Genomic DNA, 19,525 nt, shown 5'->3' on the forward strand with positions numbered 1-19,525 from the left:
TCTGTTCCAGATATTTACAACTCTGTTAAAGAAGAAGTATTTTGCTTCGTGGGATTGGAATCGTTTTCCCATGATTTTGCAGCCATTACTTCTGGTTTGACTCGACCGGTCTATATCAAAATATTTATTCATGTCTAAGTTGTCATATCCCTTCATGATTTTGAAAACTTCAATAAGGTCCCCTCTTAACCTGCGCTTCGTTAGGCTAAATAATTTAAGTTCTTCAAGGCGTTCCTCATATGGTTTGTTTCTAAGTCGTGGTACCATTTTTGTGATTCTTCGCTGAATTTTCTCTAATTTTTCAATGTCCTTTCTGTAGTACGGAGACCAGAATTGCACACAATACTCAAGATGGGGCGCACTAGCGAGTTGTACAAGGCAAGTATGACTTTTTCCGATTTAAACTCGAAAGTTCTTCCAATAAAACCCACTAGCTTGTTTGCAATTTTTACCGCATCGGTACACTGCTTGCTTGGTTTTAGGTCATTTGATATTATCACACCAAGATCCTTTTCACTGTCTGTACTTGATAACTGAATATTGTTCATTTTGTAATTTGCATGGACATTGTTACTTCCAATATGAAGTACTTTACATTTTTCTGTGTTGAATTTCATTTGCCATTTTTCTGCCCAGCTTGCTAAAGTATTAAGGTCATTTTGTAACTGCTGCCACTGTAATTTTGAAGTGACTTTACTGGTTATTTTAGTATCATCTGCAAATTTGGATACTTTACAATTTAGACCCTCATCAATGTCATTTATATAGATAATAAAAAGTATCGGTCCAAGTACTGAGCCTTGGGGAACGCCGCTGATCACATTACGCCATTTGGATTCCTTTCCGTTTATCACAACTCGCTGTTTTCGGTCTGACAGCCAGTCTTGTAACCATTTTAGCGTCTTTCCTTTTATTCCATGTGCTTCTATTTTTCTCATGAGACGCTTGTGAGGGACAGTGTCAAATGCTTTCTGAAAGTCGAGGTAAATTATATCTACTGCTCTTGAGTCATCGTATGATTTGTAAACATCATGGAAGAAGTCCAGTAAGTTAGTTAAGCATGAACGACGATGTCTGAATCCATGTTGCGAGTCTTTAATTATATTATTTTCTTCTAGATAATTAACTATTTTATCTCTTATGATTTTTTCCATTAACTTGCACACTACTGATGTTAAGCTGATTGGTCTGTAATTTCCTGGGTGCGACTCATTTCCTTTTTTGAAAATTGGTGTTACATTTGCTAGTTTCCATTCGCGTGGAACTTTCCCAGTACTTAATGATTTATTGAATAAGACAGAGAGTGGCAGCAGTAACTCATGTTTTGCTTCTTTGAGAATTCTCGGTGATATTTTATCGGGGCCAGGGGTTTTGTTTATGTCCGTACTATTTATGGCTGAAAGGATATCATTATTATGGATAGCATAGTTACTAAGGACTGTGCTATTTGCTTGGTTTGTGGGTAACAGTAGGTTTCTGGTGGTGTTTTCTACTGTAAAAACAGACGCAAAGTAATCGTTAAGAATGTTTGCCATTTCGACCTCATTTTCAGTGTGTCTGCCATTGTTTGTTTCTAGAGGACCTATTGATGTAGTCATAACCTTTTTCTTTCTAATGTAACTGTAAAATTCTTTAGGATTTGATTTGCACGTATTAGCAATGTGGATCTCCAGTGCTCTTTTGCTTTGTTTAATAAGTCTTTTCGATGTGCGGCGTAGATTATCGTATTGTAATTTATCATCATTATTTTGTGTAGCTTTATATTTATGGTATGCCTGTTTTTTGGCTATTAAGTTACTTTTTATTTCACTGGACCACCACTTTGGTTTACTATTTCCAGCTGGACGTCTGTTACGTAGTGGCACACATGACTTTACCACTTCATTAAATTTTTCGGTGAATATTTCCCATGCTTGGTTTATGTCATCGGTTTCAGACATTTGATTCCAATCTGCAGTTGCAAGTAGCGCTCTGAGCCTGTTGAAATTAGCTCTACGATAATCTGGGACCTTTTCTTTGCTCTCCGTTTCTTTTACTTTTTCAGTAGTAATATTAAACTGTATAGTTCGATGATCACTGGAACTAAACTCAGGTCCTATTTCAACGTTGTTGACTAGGTTATCATTTGTAGTCAAGATGATGTCTAGGATATTGTTTCCTCTCGTTGGGTATTCTACGTGTTGGGAAAGGGCGCTTTCCTGAAGATTCGTATAAAGCTCTTGTCCTGAGTGTGCTGTCAGTGGTTCACCCCACTTTGTTACCGGTAGATTAAAGTCTCCAAAAATTACGCTATCCTCTTGACAACAAATTTCCGCAATTTGATCATAAAGTTTTTCATCTGTCTCAGTTGACTGTGCTGGCGGACGATAGATGAGACATATATTTATTTTGTGTGAATTAATACTTAGCTGAACATAACTGGCATCTATGTTGGTAATACTGGGTTTGGATAGCACAAGGGGATGGAGACTAGTTTTCACATATAGTAAAACACCGCCACCAGCTCGATGTGGTCGCTCACAGCTGAAAATATTGTACCCTGTTAGTGAGTATTCCGCTAGAAAGTCACGGTCAGATTTGTTAATCCAGGACTCTGTGATGCCAATGATGTCATAATTTTCTAGGTAAATTAGAGATTCTAAATCCTCAAACTTGTTACGTAGACTACGTGCGTTAGCATAGCAGACTCTAATTCCGTTCCGAACAGTTGGTGATCTGACTTTGTGGGTATTTACGTTAAGGTTACTGTTCCTGGACGTGCCGCGTTTTTTGATCTGAAGAGGGCAACATTATCGTGTAGAAGTCTACCTAGCCGTGCCGCTCCTACTGAGTTCAAATGGAGACCATCTTTCTGGAATAGAGTATGTTGCTCATAAAACTGGTCCCACAGATTGACAAAGTCGACTCCCTCTTGCGTGCAGAGAGATTTGAGCCGGTTATTTGTGCTGAAGGCCTTATCATAGAAACTATTTTCTGCCTTGATCCTTGGGAGTATACCAGATATTATCACATTTGTGGACTTAGTTTTGAATCGTTTGATCATTTCATGATACTTTGCTAGCAATTCCTCTGATCTACTGCGCTTCAGATCATTTGTACCAACATGGATAACGTATAGAGTTTGATCATTTGCGTCTTTTGTGACCTCATCGCAGGCTTCTGTGATATCACTTAGTCCACCTCCTGGAAAACAGTACCTCTTTCTGCTGATGGGGGCACGTCCACAAAATTCCTGCAGCTGACTGCGTACAATAGAGTCCCCAATAAGCCTTGTTTCTTCTGTCTCATTTACTGCTTCGGCAAGGATCTGGTAGCGATTATACGTAGTTATGGGAAGATGCTTCCTCGAATCTTTTCCGGGTTTTGCGCCATTTCTTACCATAGTAAAGGGGACTTCGCTTGGCGAGGAACGTACTGAATCGCTGGGTGAGGAAGATACTGATACACTATTATTTGTGACTGCCTGATGGGCGGGGGCTTGTACGAGCTCGGTTTGTACGCTTCTTCCTTCTCGAGTGCTGTTGCTGACTCCTACATTTGCCACTACAAACTCTTTCAGTGTCTCAAACTCTGCCTTGAGTTCCCTGTAATTTCTCTGCGATTCAGCTAAACCATTTTCTAGATCTTTTCTCAAGATGCATAGTTTGCACACAGGCGTCGAAAAGTAATTTGAAAAATACTGAGCCGCAAAGCGACCAGTACACTCCTGGCAGGCCTTTAGGGTAGATGGCATTTTGCAGCAATATTTCCACAATCCCACACAAATAAAAAATAATATACAACTGGTTAATGGATGTTGTTACAAATGGTCAATTTACTCTATATATGAGATATTGAATTTCTAGGGAGGTTCACTTACTTTTTATATATTATCTTCCTTTACCAGCATAAAAAGAATAGAAAATCTACCTGCTATGGCACAATCCAACCTACATGGATTCTTTTACCAGTGTAAGAGGAACAGAAAATCTGCTTGCTATGGTACAACCTACCTTAACATGAACTGTGTAAAATGAAAAGGGAATCTACTTGCTAGGGTATGATCTAGCTTACCATGAATTGTGGAAATACACCATACACTGATTCACTGGAGAAAAAGGAAAAACAAAAACAAAACAAAAATAACAATGGAATGTTGGGGAAAAAAATCAAAATAAAAACCTAGCTTCTCTCAGTGAACAACTGAAAATAAAAATAATATACAACTGGTTAAGGGATGTTGTTAAAAATGGACAATTTACTCTATTAATGAAAAATTGAATTTTTAGGGAGATTCACTTACTTTTTGTATACTATCTTCCTTTAACAGTATAAAAAGAATAGAAAATCCACCTGCTGTAGCACAAGCCAACCTACATGAATTCTTTTACCAGTGTAAAAACAGTAGAAAATCTGCTTCCTATGGTCCAACCTAACTTACCATGAACTGTGTAAAATGTAAAGAAAATTTACTTGCTATGGTATGATCTAGCTTACCATGTATTGTGGAAGTACACCATAAACTGATTCACTGGGAGAAAAGGGAAAAAAGAAAATAACAATGGAATGTTGGGGAGGAAGAGGAGTAGGAGGAGGAAGCACAGGAGAAGGAGCAGAGGAGAGGAGAGAAGGAAGAGGAAGATAGGGAGGAGAAAGGGAGGCAAGAGGTATATTTGTAAGAGGAAGAGAAGAGAAAGGCGAAGCTAAACTAACAAGAGAACCAGACTGACAAGAGAACGAGAGAGAGAGAGAGAGAGAGAGAGAGAGAGAGAGAGAGAGCGAGAGAGAGCGAGAGAGAGAGGGTGGGGAGGAGCCTGAGTAGAGGAATGAAACCTAAAGAAGAGAGATACTTAAGTAGCGGAGAGAAGGAAAGGACGACAGGAAGATGATGATGGGAAGTTAAAGAGAGAGAGAGAGAGAAACCATGAGCAGATCCGGTAGTTTATGAGAGCACCACAACAATTTCTCCCTCTAAATGCCCCATTCGCTGGAAGAGACCGGCACTTTTCATCTTAATGACGCGATTATTTGGCGACTAATTGAGACACATGTATCCCTCAGACATCCACTTGGACCATCCACCTCTCCCTATCAGTCTCTTTCTCCACATCTCTTCTTTCCTCCTCCTCCTTCACATCTTCCTCTTGCTTCGACTGTTCATTTTTCTCCTCCTCCACCTCTTCATCTATCTCTTCCTTCATCTCTTTATCTTTCTTTTTCTTCAGCTCTTCATCTTTCTCTTCCATCACCTCTTCTTATTTCTCCAGCTTCACTTCTTCCTGTCTCTCCTTCTCTTCATCTTCCTCCTCTTTCTCTTCCTCCACCTCTTCCTCTTCCATCACCTCTTCCTCTTCCTCTACCCCTTCCTCGTTCGCGTCCCCAAACCTTCATCTTTCTTTGCCTCCACTTCTGCCTCCTCATCTTCATTGTTTTCCCATTCCATTTTTCCTTCATGAATTCCTGCAATATTTCTTTCTTCTTCCCCTTCCCCTCTTTTCCTCTCCTCTTTCTCCTTCTGTACACTTCTTTCAAGCTTTCTGTCTCTCTCTCTCTCTCTCTCTCTCTAAGTAATAAATATATATATATATGTACATATTTATCCATGTATCCCTCAACCCTTTCTCTCTAGTCTGTCCACAGTTACGTGTAGTGTATTATATTACCGGTATATATTTAGTTTTTCTCAGCAAGTTCGTTATTTTTATAGATGTTTCTCATTATTTTCATTTGTTTAGTGTTTCCCATTATTTTTGTCTTTCCTATGATTACATTGGCTCATTATCGTCCTGTCGTCTACACCCAATTATTTATCTTTCTCTTATGTTTTCCCTCTTAGTTGTGGCATTCTGATGTTTCCATCCTTTTTATTACCTTAGTCTTCCTTCTTCCCCTCTCAAATATATTTCGGCAGCTCTTTCCTCCTAATTTTTTTACATCCCTTTATATATTTTGCTTCATTATCATCCTCTCCTTGTAACAAATCTTTTATTCAAGTCCTTCTTCATATTTCCTAATTGAGTTTGCTTCCTGTTAATTTGGTTTTCCCCTCTAATTATTCCAGTCTCATTACCATCCTTTCCTTTCGCCACTTTTTTCCCCAGTTTTTTAAATCAATGTAAGTCCTGCATAATTTATTTTGTAATTGACTCTTTCTTCTATTGTATTGGTGTCCCTTCTATTATTCCTTCCTATTATTCCTCTTGTTATTTCCTCCTGTTATTTCCTCCTATTATTTCCTCGTATTATTCATTCCTATTACATCCTCCTATTATTCCCTCCCATTATTTCATATTATTCCTTCCTGTTATTTCCTCCTATTAATTCCCCCTATTACTTCCTCCTATTATGCTTTCCTATTATTCCCTCCTATTTTTTCCTATTATTTCTCCCTTTTAATTCCTATTTCCTATTATTTTCCCTATTTCCTATTAATTTCTCTTATTTCCTCTTATTTTTAGTTTTCACTGTAATTATCTTCGTCTCATTATCACCCCCTCCTCTCACCCCAATCTTTTATCATAGTCCCAATGTTAATCCACAGTCTTAGCGCCAATCCTGATAACACTAGTCCTGATCCGAGAGAGGCCTTTATCTTATCTAAATGAGGGGTAATTAACGCCACACAAGCGCCTCATTGCCACGGCCCTCTCATTTTTATCTCCCTTATCTGAGAGCTTAATCTTGGGCTGTTTTTTTTCCACATTTTATTCAGTGTTTTCATTTATGGTGTTTAGTTTGTATGGTATTTTTTTAATATTTTTGTCTTTGGGTTGTATTGGTTGGGGTTGATTCTCTCTCTCTCTCTCTCTCTCTCTCTCTCTCTCTCTCTGGTTTTTGGTTAAGTCCAGCTATTTGTAGTGCTTTTTTTTTTCTTCTTAAGCACTTTATTTAATTTTGTCTTACTGTATGTATGGCACTTTTTTTTTTTACTTATTTTCCATGGATTTCATTTTTACTTCAATCCAGCAGAATATGTGGCATTTTAACTCATTTTCTGTGCGTGTGTGTGTGTGTGTGTGTGTGTGTGCTGTGTGTGTGTGTGAGTGTGTGTGTGTGTTTTATTTATATGTTTGAATCCAGCTGCTTGTGCTGAATTATTCTTCCCTTCTGTATATTCCACGAGTGTTATTTGTGAGTGAGGCCAGCTGCTTTTGAGTCATTCTTCCATGCTTTTTTTTTTTTCCCTCAGTATCGTTTTTGGTCAGATGCAGCCGTTTCTATGCCTTTTTTTTCTCTCTCTCTCTCTTCCGTAGGTTTCAATTATGGTCGAGTCTGTTTGAGTGTATGGCTGTATTTTGGTTTTTAATGCGGGGTTTCTAATATTTGTTTTTTATCTGTTTTTTTTTTTTTGCCAAACTCTCAGTCGCATATATCATACAGGATGGCCACTAAAAAAAATCCAAGCTCTGTTTTTCGCTGTTTGTCTCCCTCCAGTTTCATATTTTTGTTATTATATTTTTCATTAGATTCAGGCAGTGTTAGGTTAGTTTAGGCTATGTTTGGTTAGGTTATATCATGAGGGATGGCTTTAATTTCTAAAACGTTTGTGTTTATTGCACATTTTCTAGGAGCTGTACACATTACCTGGCTTTGTACTTTAATATAATCGTGTTTTCCTTCCTGTTTCCTATAATATCTGTCGATCTAAACTCATGCCTCCCAGCAGCTTTTTCTTTATTGGTCAGTATCTACACAAAGTATTTCGAGAGTTCAGGTGACGTAAATAGCCCCAGCTTGCATTACATTAGGTGCTTGTGTGTGTTTTGTGGCGTGTTGTGTGTGTGTTGACGACGATGGCCCCACAGCATGACACGACCCCAATCACCCTCACCCCCACCATGGTCTCTATCCCCTTCACCTCCACCAAGGCCCCTTGTCTCCCTCACCCCCACCATGGTCCCTGTCTCCCTCACCCCCACCATGGCCCCTCTTTCCCTCACCCCCGTCATGGGCCCTATTTCCCTCACCCCCACCATGGCCCCTATTTCCCACACCCCCATCATGGCTCCTATTTCCCTCATCCCCATCATGGCCCCTATCCCCCTCACCCCCACCATGGCCCCTATTCCCTTCACCCCCACCATGGTCTCTATCCCCCTCACCCCCACCGAAGACCCTGACACCATTATCACCTTTATTATTATATCTCTCGTTTGCAAATTAAAGAAAGAGTTTTGGTAGGACGATCATAGTCGGTTCCTTACACCGTTTAGAACCGAGGGAATTAGTAACAGCTCAATTTAATCTCTTCCTGAGTAGACCTCCTCATTAAGCTGATTAAAATCGTAAAAGCAAGGGTAAACTTAAATATACGCCATCCTTTTGAAGACATAAAGCTCTACTGCACGATATTCTCCAGTGTTGAATAAAAGTTGATGGTAGGTAAAACTTTAGTAAATAATATCCAAGTATTCAGGAGTTCATGGAGATAACATTCATTGCCTCTTTAGTGTGACAAGTGCGTTTTCTTTTAGTTTATTCTTGTTACCTTCAGACGATTTTGTAATGCCTGGAGAAATGCCTTAGAAAATCCCCCAAATCCCCATTAACCTTTTCAGTCTTATTTCTCCCTCTAAACTGAATAAAATTGTCCGAAGGTAGCAGTGGTTGATATATCGGATTTAGGAGATTCAGCTAAATGAAATCGTCTGCCTTTAACAGGATATAAATGAGTAACGCGTCGCAATACTCACAGTGTTCAGTGTTCTGTGTTGAATTACTTAGCCTTTCTCAACACCAGACTTCCTCCTCTTCCCCTCTATTTTTGCTCCTGTGTCTCCTCACCTTCCTTCCCTCTTTTTTCTCTTCTATTCGTCCTCCTCTTCCCTCTTCTCCCTCCACCCCCTCTTCTCTTCTGTTCCCTCTCTTCATCTTCCTTCGTCCTCCAATTCTCCACGTTTCTTCCTTTGCCTCCTCCTTCTTCCCTCCTCCTCTTCTCTCCTCCTCCTTTCTCTGTTTTCCATCTTCACTTCTGTCTTCAACCCCTATTTCTCCCTCTTCTTTTTCCTCGTCCATTTCATTCCCATCATTACCTTTTCCCGCATCTTTCCATCCATTATCATCCTACTCTTACCCCCAACTATTCTACCTTTCCCTCTTCCCTGTATTCCCCCTCTTCATCTTCCTCGTCCTCCTATTCTTCACGTTTCTTCCTTCGCCTCCTCCCGTTCCCTCCATCTTCTTTCTCTTCCCCCCTTTTTTTCCATCTTCACTTCCGTCTTCGACCTCTATTCCCCCCTCTTCTTTTTCCTCATCCTTTTCTTCCCCATCACTCCTCTACCTTTGTCCGCATCTCTGTATCCATAAACTTCCTGCTCTTACCCTCAACGTTTCTACATTTCTCTTTTCCCCTTCCTCCCTCATCCTTCCCTTCCCCTTCTTTTTCCCCTTCTTCCCTCTTCTTCCTCTCTCTCTTTTGCTTCCTCCTCCTCCTCCTCCTCTTCACGCCGTTACTTCCACCTCCTGTCGCAGTGCCGGGAGGGGGTGGGGGAAGGGTCGGTTGAGAGGGAGGGAGGTTGGTGGGGGTGACGGAGAGGGGAGAGGGGGGAAGGGGGAGTCCAAGAGTCACACTAATTCAAGGAAATTACACCCTCTCCTTCCACCTGCTCCACCTCCTCCTCCGTCGTCGTCGTCTTCCCTCCACCCTACCTCTTTTTCATTTTCACTCCCAGGCGTTTTATCTCTATATTTATCATCATCATCATCATCATCATCATTATTATTACTACTCGCTTAAAGGCAGCCTTCTGCGGCCTCCGCTGGATGTCAAGTCAATTCCTACTTTCAGTCGAAAGGTAACAGAAATTTGAATTACTCATGCCGTGAGCGAGACGAAGCGAGGAATTTTCCCTTAATTTTATCCTGCTGGGACACCCGTTGAGGAGAGAGAGAGAGAGAGAGAGAGAGAGAGAGAGAGGCATGATAGTAATGTTTGCCATTATACAAAATTATACTATAACATTATATTTTAGGAGTATGAGGAGGGTGGATGGAGAGGCGAGAGAGTAATAATACAACAAACACGTCACTCTTCTCTCTTGTCATGCTGGTAATTTCAATGCCGGACCAAGGACGAATCCATCCCCTCAACTGAAAGCAGATACTAAATTTGAAGCAAATGGCCAGAAATGAGTCATAACTCGGGAACCGGTGGCCCGATTGGCCTGGAAATTGTTTTATTCTTCAAGTTGGAGCATTTTAACGGTACCTTACACTAACAAAAATTGCTCTTCGTTGCACCGTTTTTACTGTGTTACGGTAGCAAACAAACATACAGAAATCGGATCATTATAATTTAGATTATTATGATTATTACAGTTCACCCTTTCCCCTTTACTATGCGCACTTAAACACATTCCTTTATCTTTCTATCGTCTCATGCCACATCCTGTACTGCCTGGCCACAAGACACGGAACTCTATCTTAGTCTCCCTGCGTAGGAACCTCCTCTCACCCCATGATAGTCCACAGTCCCTTTTGTAATTTGACATAGTTCTTTTACGTAATTTGGCCCAAATGCTTGTCCTCCTGCAACTCATTTTCGTACATCAAGAGCAGAGTATGCCAATAATACGGCTCTGCATCCATGCCTTAGCACCGCTTCGTGACTCGCATCACACGTGTTAATTTCTTGTTACAAGATGAAGATGAAGAGATGTCAATTTTAGGCTAAGATAAATTGAGCAGAGTATTGCTACTCTCGTGTATTCTTTGGCCCGTATTCTCGTCGGTTAAGGAAGCTCCCGAACGCCTTTTCCTAAGCGACTTATTTTGCTTATTACGTCTTACAGTCCTCCTCTGTGTTGTGTAAATTCTTCTAATATCGCTTCATTTTGCATACATAACGTGCGATAGGATACTAATCAACCAAATCTAAATACAAATCGCTGAAGAAGAGGTGTTAGGGAGCTACCGTAACAGAGGAGAATACTAGCCTTAGTCGTTCCTGTAACAGTAGCTATGAAATGACCAATAGGTATGTTGCTATTAGCTTTCCTTTATACTCCATTTTATTCCTTATGTCGCCATGATTTATTTTCTTTTTAATTCTTGCTGTTTGGCGATTTTGTTCTGCTTAGGAGAGCCTCTAAACCCTTTTTACTTTAATTTGCCCTAAAAGTGACATCTCTCCATCTTTAAGGTTGAGTTGTAACAGGAGATTGTCACTAGAATATGATGTCAGTCACGAAGAAGTGCTGTGAAAAGAATGCAGGACCGTAGTATTTTTTTCCGTTGTCGACCTGTAAAAAGTCAGCAAAACGACGAAAATCTGGGTCAGATTATAATGAAAGGAGTATAGTAATGAAGTTATTAGCAAAGGCTGTATCTAATCCTTATAATAGACCAACCATCTTTAGTTCTCACTGTACGCTTTTTACTCTAACTTGGCCATAAATTGCCATCTCTCTTATATTGAATGCTGAGGTGTAGTAGCAGATTACCACTAGAATAGATTGCTAGTGGTGAAAAAGTGCTATTTGAGATGGTGTAGAGCCGTGGTATTGTCATTCCCGCCGTGGTATTGTCATTCTCTGCCTCTGAGCGGCAAAGGAAAAATAATCTTGGTCAGTTTTGTGTGAATGAACTACAGGATGGCCTCATAAGCTGAATAAAATCGTCTGGAGATAACAAGAACAAGCTTAAAAGGGAGTTACGTCACCAACACCGTCATTTAGATCCAAACCAGACGTTGCCAGGAGAAAGGATAGGTTATAACATTTCACCACAAGGGTTCTCTTCTTAGCTAAGTAAAATTTGGTGGCAGAAAAAAAAAATGAATGAATGAATAGATGAATAAACCAAACAAAGAAAGGTTAAATCATCTACACCAACAGAATCTCCCGTCGCCTTAGGGAACTCGGCTGTAGCAAGGAGAGAGGGAAGGTTGTGGCAGCTAAAATATGAATAAAATCATCTGGTAACTCGAAGAATATAATGCCATTGTCGTCCTCAGGAACACCGTTTGTCGCCTTGAAGCACTCAACTGTAGCCAGGAGGAAGGGAAGGCTAAGGCCGGTGGTAAGCTATGTCATTGAGGAGCGATAAATAACATGAAACAAAGCCAGTAATTCGCCGACCATTATCATAAAATATGGGTTGCTAAAAGCGCCCCTTCTGTGTATGGTATTGCAGCCGCGAGGTGGGGACGCTGCGACCATGGGCATTGGCTTCCCTTGTGTTGTTGTTCCTGTCAGTTTATTTCGTTGTTTGAGTGTGTGTGTGTGTGTGTGTGTGTGTGTGTGTGTGTGTGTGTGTGTGTGTGTGTGTGTATGTTCCGTCTCTTTCTTTGTCGACCTGTTTCTTCCCGTTAGTGTCAGTCTTTTTGTGTTTATCTCCCCCTTTCGTTTTGTGCGTGTGTGTGTTGTTTGTGCTTCTATGTTTCTGTGTGTTTAGGTCAGTATGTGTTTGTCTGGCTTTGTTCGTTCGTCCGTTTCTTTCTCTGTCTGTCTCTTTCTTCATTTTTATGTGTCTTCTTGCGTCTCAAGTTGTGTGTATATGTCTGGTGTTTTCTCCCGTCTGGCATTCTACAGTATGTCCGTCTTTGTGTGTGTGTGTGTGTGTGTGTGTGTGTGTGTGTGTGTGTGTGTGTGTGTGGCTTTCTGTGTCATTTCCTTTTTCCCTGCTTGTTTTCACCTGTCTTTTGGTACCTTTGTTTGTCTTAGCCCTGTGTGTGTACTCGTATCTGTTGGTATGTGTGTGTCTGAGTGTTGCGTATGGTTTTGCGGTCGCGAGATGGAACGCAATGACGCGGGCCACTGCCGTTCCTTAGTTTCCTTGTCTTTGTCTTTCTGTGCGTCACTGTGTTTCGCGGCCTCATGCTGTGTATCCGGTTTTCTCTGTTCACTTGAGTTTTTTTTGTTATTTCCAATTTTTATGTCTTTCTATGCATGTGTGTGCGTGTATGTCCCTGTCTCTTTCTCAGTCTGTGTGTGTGTGTGTGTGTGTGTGTGTGTGTGTGTGTGTGTGTGCGTCCTTTTAATATGCATGATAAATCGCCCACAGAAGGGTACCAGGAAATCTCTCAAGCCACTTTTAAGACAGCATGGCCGATATTAAAACTCTTACGAATTTCTTAACATGTATTATCGCTTGTCCTGTTAATGTACATAATGAATCGCTAACAAAAAGGTGCCACGGAATTTCCCATACCACTTCGGAGACAGCTACTTTTGTCGATTTTAAAGTATTTACGAACTCCCTATATAATAAATCGCTCACAGATAGGTACCACGAAATCTCATGCCATTTAGGAGATAACATGATCGATACTAAAACTCCTACGACATTCTGAACGTGTATTACCTCTTGTCCTTCTTCTCTTCCAGGTAAGGGCGGCATCCATCATAACCAGACACAGGTAAAGAGAGACGCACCTTGAGGTATGTATTGCCCCTTGGACGATACGCATAAATTTCCCGAAGTTATTGTTAGGGCTGTAAATTTATATCTAGAGGGCGAGGAGCTGAAAGTGCCTGAGCCAAGGAGTGAAAAGTGTAATTCTATCAACCCAAGTGGACCCCTTCAAGTGGGGACGTATTAAGAATGTAGATCATGGGGGAGGCGGCTTAAACGAGTGTGCTTAAACGCGGTAGGTAAAACGAGTCTGCCTGGTTTCAATTTCGCAAATGTGATGTATACTGTAAGCCATAATGACCATGATAAATGCAGCTATGCCAATAAAATGCTCTGAAAAAAGTATCTCCCTTCCAGAATAAAAAATGGTTCCTCACATACTGACAGAATTAGGTACTTAGTGTCCCTCTCTTGAAAATATCCATCGTGCTTAGCCAAACGAGTAAATGTAGAGATTCCGATAAAGAGTAGGAAAAATGTCTCCCTTCTTGAAAATAAAAATGGATTGGCATAAACTGAGAGAATTAATTTTTTTTTCCTCCCCCCCCCTACCGTTTTTTCATACTGGTAACTGTAGATATTTCAGTAAGACAAACAGAAAAATAAAGTTCCTCCAGAAGCGAAAAATGGGTCGACATCTTACGAAATTAGTGTTTTTAGTTTCGACCCCTTTAATAAATAAATTAATTAATTAATAAAAAATCCTACCTGACCAGAGGGATTTATGTGCCTGTTAAAAGAAAACGAGCCTTTCAAAAGTAATTAAATAAAAATAAATAATCATCTATATCCCTTCCTAAATGAAAATTCGATTGGCATATACTAACACACCTTTTTCGCTATCGTCTCTTAAGTACTCTGCCTGACCAGATAGGTAAATTATACAAAAAAAATCCCTTCCAAAAATGAGAAATAGATGGACACATACTGACGAAATTATCCTCCTTAGCTTTACCGTCTTGAAGATAAATATCGAAATAGGCCGCTGGGTAAATTAGATTAGGTTGCTCTTAGCTGGAATTGCTAGAGTAGATTTTACCATGAAAGGGTTAAACATCCTCGAAAAATGCGTAAAATGTATAATACCTCCCTTCGAAAATGAAAAGCAGATTGGCATACACTGACAAAATTATTCAGCATCCCCCGTTCTTGATAATGTGCTACCTGGTCAAAAATGAAAAGTAGATTGGTATATACTTACAAAATTATCCCCCTTAACGTCCCCCGCTCTCGAAAATATGCTACCTGGGCAAATGACGCCACCACACGCCCGAATTTCCTGGCAAATGTCATTACTGTGGGTCGGCCCTCGAGTCAAATGAAATGTAAACGATGGAATGATGGCCTGGAGCATGGCGGCCGTGTGTGCTCTCCCCCTCCCATTAACCCTTACAGTCTGATAATGTAGTCTACAGTATATTTTATTCTTGATACCGTCAGCCAATTACGTTCTTTCTATCTGTCTGTATCTATCTGTCTGTCTATCTTTCTACCTATCTATCTGTCAATCTATCTTTCTATCCGTAGCCAGACGCCTTAATCCTGTAAGGGGTGGCCACAAATGAACAGCCTCCATGTCACCTTGTACCTTACCATTTCTCCGCCCTTCCCCCAACCTATACCCCCCCCCCTCTCATATACCTCTCCACTTCATCCCTCCATCTCATCCTAAGTCTCCCCATCCTTCTCCCGTTCCACTCTACATTCTACTCTAGGTATTTATTGAAGCGTGGATATAAGCTTATCTAGCCCTTTCACATATAGACCAATTGAAGGCGAGGAAAGACGATTGATATAGCCCTTTCAGCATTACTTGGCCCGAGTTTTCATTCTTTTGCAGCTTATTTTCACGTAGCCCAGTGGCAGGAAAAGACAGTGCCACGACTCTACGGTACATCCTTTCCATAGCGCTTCTTCATGACTAGATCGTATTCCAGAGAGATGGGAAACTTAGGTCAGGTTAGAGTAAGGAGAGTATATTAGCAAGCATATTAAAATTGAAGCGTCATCGGATTGAAGGGGTTAGTTCTCCTTTGGGGCCCCTTATATGCTCACTGATACATATGAATCCTTGGTATCAGATTGACCCGGTGTCAGATGGACCCGGTGTCAGATGGACCCGGTGTCAGATGTGCCTGGCGTCAGATGGACCCGGTGTCAGATGGACCCGGTGTCAGAGGGACCCGGTGTCAGAGGGACCCAGTGTCAGATGGACCCAGTGTCAGATTAATCCCTTGTCAGATGGGGTCCGGTGTCAGATGTATCCGGTGTCAGATTGGTCCAGTGTCAGGTGGGTCCGGTGTCAGATGGGCCCGCAGCTGAATGGTCTCGGGGTTACTACACTACACCAGTACACATCACGAAGACGCATCCTTGATCTCCCTGCCTGAATATGTGCGTAAGTAAAACATCCTATCTCTGGAGACGAAAGCTGTGAAAAAATATTGTGGCAGGTTCCTGAAAAGTTCAAAATTAAACCCCACCATTTTGAGAACGTACTGTATTTTTATTTTTCATTCATATGGCTGCTAGACAAATTACACAGCTTGGGATAATTCAGTAGAAGTGTTAGAGTAAATTTAGGCTATATCTAGCTCCTTAGGGTAAAAGATAAAATCCCTACTGAATGAAGTAAAGTAATAATAAGTTCACTACGTACTGAATGGGTTAAGGATCACAAACCTTCACTTAAAATAACCCAGCATTCTCCCTCATGGCTTACTAGTCTTTTTTCCTTCGTGGGTTATATGTGTGTGTGCAGGGAAGGAAGAAGCTTTGCCCTCGTCCCCTTCTCCTTGCGGTTTCTTGGCACTCCTTTAGGGCTCATGTTTGTTCAGGAGTCTTACCAGTTTACAAGAAAAATAAGTTTCTCTGGCAATTAATTATCATCAAGGATCATTTTCTCTTGCCGTATTTTCCGTTTGAACGTTCGGTATGGTTTGTGAAGAGATTAGTGTTGTCAGTGGTTAGTGTTGTCAATGGTGGTGGTGGTGGTGGTAGCAGTGGTTAGTGTTATCAGCGGTGGTGGTGGTAGGAGTGGTTAGTGTTGTCAGCGGTGATGGTGGTAGCAGCTATTAGTGTTGTCAGCGGTGGTGGTGGTGGAAGCAGTGGTTAATATGTTGTCACTGGTGGTGATAGCAGTGGTAAGTGTTGTCGGTGGTGGAGGTGGTGTCAGTGATCAGATAGTAATATAAACCACTGATCTTATACGATTTAATTATTAAGAGTCTTTTCGTTTTGTATTTTCTACTGTACTCTGTTCACATTACATTGTCCTAAAATTACAAATCCTCCTTTTTGAATGCTGATTATAGCACGAGATTAACACTGGAATATGATGCTTGTCACGAAGAAGTGCTAAGGAAAGGATGTAGTGACACAGTATCGTCTTTTTCTGCCACTGAGCTACCGGAAACTTGCTGCAAAAGGGTGAAAATCTGGGGCAAATTAAAGTAAGTCATCTATAGTAAATTCACTTCTTTTTGGTTCTAAGCTGTTTGTTAGCGGTGTAAATAAAGTTAGAATATAAACTAACTTTCTTATATAGGAATTAATCTTAAAGAAAGTTTATGTATACCGCCTCAAGTCCCTTAGATATGACACTGCAAACTGAGGTGACTGAGAGATGCCCTCTTGGGTAACACCTCTTCCTTAGCAATTTATTTTTGGATAAGGCTAGTTAATATCTTTCTGTCCGTTATTTACTCAGAGTTTGACAATGGTAGAAGGATTTGCATAACTGCAGAGGATAGCTAGGTGTAATAAACAAAATAAATCGCTTAGGAGAAGGTGTTAGGGAGCTTCCATGCCCGACGAGAGTACGGGTCTTGGACGAATAGATTCCCAGGTACTGTCTAATGGGCCATGGATAAGTGTAGGGACGCTGGTTTATGGGGATTGGGGAATTCTGAGTCTGAACTTTTTTTGGCTGAGGTGGGTGTCGAACTGATTAAAATGAGTGGCGTTTGCAGGAATAAATAGTGGGTTTATGTTTTTGAGATTGACCGATGAGCGATTTTTTTTTTTTTTTTTTTTCAGTGATGGGTGTCTGAGCTAAAAATACTTTGGGGGTGGCTTCAATAAAGTACTGCGTCTGAGCCAAAACTACAAGGATTTTGAATAATAATAATAATAATAATAATATTAATTTTTTCTTTTGTATGGAAGGTGTCAGATCTGAGTAAAATGGTCTGATGTAAGCTGGAATAAAATAGTTCATAATTCTTTGTAAAAAAAAATAAGCGATACAGTTCTTTTCTTTGTGTGTGTTTTTTTTTTATACCCTTTTTCTGTGGTGTTCTTCTCTGGGCTGAATAAAATCTCCAGGCTTTAGGTCCAATGAAATAGGAAGTTCATAGATCACAGGCACATTATGAGAATATTCGTACATTATTTTCTTTACATTTTTTGCTGATTTGGCTTTCCCTGAGCTAAATAAACCCCCTTTGGCGTTAGAGGGAATAAAATACTGAGCTTCTCTTATTTCTGAGCCAATACATTAGCCACTTAAACTCCATAATGCCTCTTTTTTATTATCCTCTTGCTATTTCCAGATGGTTTTACTCACCTTACGATAAACTTCTTAATCTGGAAGGGTTAGATACATAGGAGCTGGTGGTGGTAGCTGTGGTCATTGTTGTCAGTGGTGGTGGCCAGAAAGATCGCTTGAATCAGAAGGGTTGTCAGTGGCAGTGGTGGTGGTAACAGTGGGATGTTGACTGTGGTGGTGATAGTAGCAGTAGTTGTGAGTGTGTTGTCTGTGGTGATGGTGGCAGCAGTAGTGACTGTTGTTAATGGTGGTTGTGGTAGTAGCAGTGGCCAGTGTGTTGTCAGTGGTGGTGGGAGTAGCAGTGGTTAGTGTTGTCAGTGGTGGTAGTGGTGGTAGCAGTGGTCAGTGTGTTGCCAGTGGGTGGTGGTCAGGTAGGTCCGTGTGAGCCAGAGGAAGGGTTGGGTTTCAGCGCTAGATCAATGCCATTAGCATAGTGTTTCCCAGTTTGGACTGTTGACCCAGCTATTAACAGAGTCCTCTTCTCCCGTATTCCCCACCACCCAGTCTCACACGAACCCTTCCCTCACTGATTCTTACACAACTCACTGATCTATCCTTTTGCCCATTAACTTTACGGTGAGATACTGTACTCTTTTCACTTTAACTTGCCTAAAATTGCCATCTCTCCATCATGAATGCTGAACTGTAAGAAGAGAGTCACTGTTATGTATCTCTAGTCTCCAAGAAATGCTCTGGAAAGTATATAACCGTAATATTGCCTTTTTATGTTACTGAGCTACGTGATATGCGCTGGTAAGGGACAAAAATTTAGACTAAGTTAAGGTAAAACAGCTATAATTTCTTAATGTTTTTTTTTTTTTTTTTTTCGGGCAGCTTACTCGATTTTTGATCCATACCTACTGTTTTCAGTTATTTAGGTTGGCAGAATTAGTATATCTGATGAAACGTTACTTTTTTTCTCTTGTTTTAAAAGATGAATGGTCGGCACTTTACCAGTTAGTATCGGTTATCATCATCGTCATCATCATCATCATCATCATCCAAATTTCTCATATAAATGGAGTGGCCATGATCCAGAAACGGGGGAAAAAAGTAACATGACAGTAGGAAAAACCACCATCAGTGTACTCAGTGAAATGAACCATACATACATCCCCTCATCATTGGAACCTTCGAAATTTCACAATAATGTCATAAATTATCATTCTGTACCGTAAATAATAAATGATAGGTAGAGCGAGATTGATAGCTGCAGGATGACTAGGTGATATTTTTTAGCTTTACACCACAGCCCCATATCACACCCCACCAACTCCCATCATTACTGGGGACTAGGGATCAGGGATAGGTGGGACTTTGTAATAGGTAATTGTATAGGAAGGTTTAGTCTATTCCCGCAAACGTTAGCTCAAGTAGATTTCATGGGAACGTTTATCTGGAACGTTTAGTCAGGGTTTAGTCATGATTTCGTAAAAACGTTTATTCTAGGCGATTTCATAGATTATAGGAACGTTTGATCAAGGTTTAACCATTCTCATAAACGTTAGCTCTGGACGATTTCATGTGTTTATACAGGGATAAGATCATTACCTGGGAAACGTTGGTTATGGAGGATTTTATAGTAGTTTATAATGAGCGGGGAGTTGGGTCTATTCTTTGTAAATTCTGTTTCTTGACGATTTC

Source organism: Coenobita brevimanus, chromosome 81 (assembly GCF_032717465.1).
Source record: "Coenobita brevimanus isolate Jiangsu-jjx chromosome 81, ASM3271746v2, whole genome shotgun sequence".
In the NCBI taxonomy this organism is placed as follows: Eukaryota; Metazoa; Arthropoda; class Malacostraca; order Decapoda; family Coenobitidae; genus Coenobita; species Coenobita brevimanus.